The sequence below is a fragment of the Schistocerca nitens genome, chromosome 10, assembly GCF_023898315.1.
Source record: "Schistocerca nitens isolate TAMUIC-IGC-003100 chromosome 10, iqSchNite1.1, whole genome shotgun sequence".
In the NCBI taxonomy this organism is placed as follows: Eukaryota; Metazoa; Arthropoda; class Insecta; order Orthoptera; family Acrididae; genus Schistocerca; species Schistocerca nitens.
In genome coordinates this window covers 121,276,659-121,282,658 of record NC_064623.1, presented here as the reverse complement: position 1 = coordinate 121,282,658, position 6,000 = coordinate 121,276,659, and positions in this window count along the sequence as shown.

Below are 6,000 nucleotides of genomic sequence, written 5' to 3'. Positions count from 1 at the left end.
TCATTTTACAATGTCTAACGCTTTCTCTAGCTCCGCAAATCGTGCACACGTGTCTTGATTTTTTTAAGTCTTCCTTACATTACCATACATTTCCTTTCTTAGGACCGAGCGAGTTGGCGCAGTGGTTAGACACTGGACTCGCATTCGGGAGGACGACGGTTCAATCCCGCGCCCGGCCATCCTGATTTAGGTTTTCCGTGATTTCCCTAAATCGCTCCAGGCAAATGCCGGGATGGTTCCTTTCAAAGGGCACGGCCGACTTCCTTCCCTAATCCGATAAGACCGATGACCTCGCTGTCTCGTCTCCTTCCCCAAACCAACCAACCAACCAACCTTTCTTACGGCCAGTGTAATGTTCGTCTAACACTACCTCAGATTTCTTTTCTACTCTTCCGTATATTGTTCTTGTAAGCAACTTTCATGCATGAGCCGTTAAGCTGATCATGTAATAATTTACGCACTTATATGATCTTTCAGTCTACCCCTGGTTGTGTGGATAATATTCTAAACTATGTCACACGGTATGTCTGCAGTCATATAGATCTTATATAATAACCCCAACAGTCGTTTGTTTGCCCTTTACCCTATGACTTTACAAATTCCAAAGGAATGTAAACTGTACACTCCGCCTAAAGTAACAATTCCTTCAAAGTCCTGTTAAGCTCTGATTCTGTAGCTAGAATCCATACGAATTCCGTATAAACGTATATTGCTTCTTCTAGCACAGTTCCTTCCGCTGCTAGAGGCCTCCAATACACTCTTTCCATTCCTCCGCTTTTCCAATGTTTTTAACCATACATATCAGGGCATCTACGTGGATCAGGGGCGAAAATGAATGCGCAATTGTCGGAGATACCAGTGAGCTGCAGTTCAGTTTTCACTTCAGTGAACGGCGAAAGGTGGACTTTCACTGGTAATTAGCTATCTGCACGCATACTCACTAGGGGGCAACTGAGTTACGTCTGCCGCTTCGCGCCGCAGTTGGAATGTTGGCTACGGCATCCCTACTCTGACAAAGCTCCCACATCCCTCTTTACATTTCCGCGGTGGGTTATTCAATTCGCGCCTTTGTTCACACCCACTGCTCGGCCAGAGGGCATTGCTGAGCTGTCTAGCTTATCAGATAAGGTTAAAGGTTAATCGAGACGCGTTGCCTGTGGCGCGTTGGAGTGCGCTGCGAGTATTCATCTGGCAGGTGCCAGAGGTTACAGTCGTTTCCCATGTATTCTTTCTGTCTTTCTGACAGAAACGGTGGCTAATCTACCTGTGAGTTAAACCCTATCTTCCATTCTCTCTCTTTCTGTCTCGCTCTCACAATTGATCTCTCTGTTTTCTGTTCCCATCTTATCATTATACCATCTCTGTCAAACCACTTAGTCTTTTCAAGTGGTTGCTGATGCAGTGAACACATGCCTCCGTGCTGGCAAAAGAGATTTAAGGGATCCTTTAGCTTTCTATCTTTCCCTCCGGCTAATGCTGCACAACTCTTTCCTGCAAATCAAAGCAGTGAAAGCACATGACGCGAAGTGTGCATACTACTCTTGTCAGCTTTGAAACCTTTGCAGTCGGTCAGGTGAATCAGTTTATCGACGCAAGCTGTGACGCAGCGTGTACAATTAATTTTGCTACACCGGTCGGTGGCTAGAAACGCTTCTTTTACTCGCGTTTGTAAATATCTGGGTACATTCTCTGCTTATTCAGGAGCTTTACTTTACACTTTGCTACTGAATGGGGCGGAAAGTAGTAGGCCAATCTGTACACGCCATACATGGTCCAATCGGCAGACACATACATGAAATTTCAGAGATGACTTGGGGCCTAACGAATAAATTTGTAGTTGACATAATTATTAAGTAAGGTATCAAGTATAAAGTGAGCCACAAACTTTTGAACATGGCTTCTTGGTTCAGTAACCATTTATAAATTAAAATTGAAACAAGTGAGCCCTCGGTCACAATTTTTTCTTTTATTAACCAGGTTTCAACAATTCTAAGAGTGCCTTCATCAGACTTTAGACATTTAAAGTTGTCTATAACATAATTACAAATTTGTGGGAAGAAATTTTTTTTTGTATTAAAAAGTGTAAGTACTAACTATACAAGACAGAGACAGAACTTGCATGTCACGTACAAAATATCGGGTGGTCAAGAAGTCAATATAAATTTAAAAACTTTATAAACCACGGAATAATGTAGATGAGAGGTAAAAAATTGACATAGATGCTTGGAATGACATGGGGTTTGATTAGACGCGTGAAAGATCCCTTGCGCGCGTCGTTTGGTGATGATCGTGTGCTCAGCCGCCACTTTCGTCAGGCTTAGCCTCCCAGGTCCCCAGACCTCAGTCCGTGCGATTATTGGCTTTGGGGTTACCTGAAGTCGCAAGTGTATCGTGATCGACCGACATCTCTAGGGATGCTGAAAGCCAACATCCGACGCCCGTGCCTCACCACAACTCCGGACATGCTTTACAGTGCTGTTCACAACATTATTCCTCGACTACAGCTATTGTTGAGGTATTATGGTGGACATATTGAGCATTTCCTGTAAAGAACTTCATCTATGCTTTGTCTTACTTTTTATGCTAATTATTGCTATTCTGTCCAGATGAAGCGCCATCTGTCGGACATTTTTTGAACTTTTGTAATTTTCTTGGTCTAATAAAACCCCATGTCATTGCAGGCATGTGTGGCAAGTTGTAACTCTCTATCTACATTATTCCGTGATTTATTCGGTTTTCAAATTTATACTGACTTTATCACCCGGTAAATAACAGGCCAGAAGGGCTTTAGTCACAAAATACTTAAAAGGAATGTGTGAAGACGAGCCTCTAAGGGCTGCTCATGCCTGTACAGCCACAGGTTGCAACCTGCGCCTGTACAGGTCTGTGCAGCCCTTAGAGCAAGTTGCAACCTGTGGCTGTACAGCTATGAACATCTCTTAGGGGTTCGCCTTCGCACATTCCTTTTAAATATTTTATGACTTAAATCCTTCTAGCCTGTTATTTATTTTGTACGTGACATGTAAGTTCTGTCTCTGTCTTGTACAGTTAGTGCTTACACTTTTTTGTGTAATTTTTTTTTCTTCCCACAAATATGTCATTACGGTATAGACCACTTTAAACGTCTAAATTCTGATGAAGGCACTGTTAGAATTGTTGAAACCTGATTAATAAAAGTAAAAAATTGTGACCGAGGGCTCATTTGTTTCAATTTTAAAAAGTGATCCGTTATCAGTGTAGACAGCTTACGGTCCTTGACTCTAAACGTAGAGTTAGGAGTTTCGGCTGGACAATGAGTGCGTACGCTGCCAGTGATATTACCGTGCGGATCTACTAATTCACACAAAAACTATCATGTACTCTGAGATGACAAAAGTCATGGGTCACGGGATGCCTCCTAATAACGTGTCGGACCTCCTTTTTCCCAGAGTAGTGCAGCAATTCGACGTGGCATGGACTCAACAAGTTGTCGGAATTCCCCTGCAGCAGTAGTGAGCCATGCTGCCTAATAAGCCACGGCTGCAAAATACTAACGCGAATTCTTTACAGACGAATGGAAAAACTGGTAGAAGCCGACCTCGGGGAAGATCAGTTCGGATTTCGTAGAAATACTGGAACACGTGAGGCAATACTGACCTTACGACTTATCTTAGAAGAAAGATTAAGAAAAGGCAAATCTACGTTTCTAGCATTTGTAGACTTAGAGAAAGCTTTTGACAACGTTAACTGGAATACTCTCTTTCAAATTCTGAAGGTGGCAGGGGTAAAATACAGGGAGCGAAAGGCTATTTACAATTTGTACAGAAACCAGATGGCAGTTATAAGAGTCGAGGGACATGAAAGGGAAGCAGTGGTTGGGAAGGGAGTAAGACAGGGTTGTAGCCTCTCCCCGATGTTATTCAATCTGTATATCGAGCAAGCAGTAAAGGAAACAAAAGAAAAATTCACAGTAGGTATTAAAATCCATGGAGAAGAAATAAAAACTTTAAGGTTTGCCGATGACATTGTAATTCTGTCAGAGACAGCAAAGGACTTGGAAGAGCAGTTGAACGGAATGGATGGTGTCTTGAAGGGAGGATATAAGATGAACATCAACAAAAGCAAAACGAGGATAATGGAATGTAGTCGAATTAAGTCGGGTGATGTTGAGGGTATTAGATTAGGAAATGAGACACTTAAAGTAGTAAAGGAGTTTTGCTATTTGGGGAGCAAAATAACTGATGATGGTCGAAGTACAGAGGATATAAAATGTAGACTGGCAATGGCAAGGAAAGCGTTTCTGAAGAAGAGAAATTTGTTAACATCGAGTATAGATTTAAGTGTCAGGAAGTCATTTCTGAAAGTATTTGTATGGAGTGTAGCCATGTATGGAAGTGAAACATGGACGGTAAATAGTTTGGACAAGAAGAGAATAGAAGCTTTCGAAATGTGGTGCTACAGAAGAATGCTGAAGATTAGATGGGTAGATCACATAACTAATGAGGAGGTACTGAATAGGATTGGGGAGAAGAGGAGTTTGTGGCACAACTTGACCAGAAGAAGGGATCGGTTGGTAGGACATGTTCTGAGGTATCAAGGGATCACCAATTTAGTATTGGAGGGCAGCGTGGAGGGTAAAAATCGTAGGGGGAGACCAAGAGTTGAATACACTGAGCAGATTCAGAAGGATGTAGGTTGCAGTAAGTACTGGGAGATGAAGAAGCTTCCACAGGATAGAGTAGCATGGAGAGCTGCATCAAACCAGTCTCAGGACTGAAGACCACAACAACAACAACAACAACAACAATTGCGAAAGTGTCGCTGGCGCAAGATTTTGTGCACCTCTCGATTGTGTCCAATATATGTCCAATGGGATTCATGTCGGAGGGTCTGGGTGGCGAAATCATGAGCTGGAACTGCCCAGAATGCTCTTCAAATCAACTGCAAACAATTTTGACCAAGCGGCAGGACGCGTTGTAATCGTTGTTTTGGAACATGAAGTCCACGAATGGCTGCAGATGATCTCCAAGTCGCAGAACATAACCATTTCCAGTCACTGATCGGTTCAGTTGGACCAGAGAACCCAGTCCATTCCGTGTAAAAACAGCCCATACCACTGTGGAGGCACCATCAGCCTTGAGTCCACTGCTCCGTGGGGTCTGTGCCTCACTCGAACCCTACCATCAGCTCTTACCAACTGAAATCTGGACTCATCTTACAAGCCAATCGTCCAGGGTCCAACTTACATGGTCACGAGCCCAGGAAAGGCGCTGCAGGAGATGTTCTGCTGTTAGCAAAGGCACTCGCATCAGTCGTCTGCTGGCATAGCCCATTGAGGCCAAATTTGGTTGCACTGTCTTAACGGATACATTTTCGTACGTCCCCCGGTTATTTCGCGCAGTGTTGCTTGTCTTTAGCACTGAGAAGTCTACGTAAACGCTGCTGCTCTCGGTCGTTAAGGGGAGGTTTACTATCTTTGGCCCGATCGAAGCATGTGCTTTGAGAAGTTTTTTCTCGGGCTGTGTTATAGATATCAATGTCAAATTTAGTCAAAACGTTTACTGATATTTACAAAACTGAAATTTTTTCGTCCAGAAATGTCTAAGAACAAAGGAGTAAGTGCTGTCGGAACGAAACAAAATTTCGATGTATACATCCACGCGCGGTATCTCACAGGTCAGCTGGCTCGTCTGAAATCAAAAATGAGCTGACGTTAGCGAAGTGTATTTCTTTAAGAGTTGTACCCCGCATAAGTTACTTGTACCATACGGAAGAAAATGGCGGCGATTTGAAAAAAAAAATAGTTTTTTTCAGTGATTTTTCGTCTTCGTCGGCCAAGTAAAAATATTTATAGTTGATGGATCGAAATAGAAGTGGTACAACTCCTAGAAAATTTAGTTAGCTTCGTCGGAAGCAAAGAATCATGCCAATCGGTTCAGTAGATTTAAAGTTACCACACCGCGCGATAAAACAGTCATTTCACCCGTTTGAAGTCTTGACTACACATAAATGCAATATTAT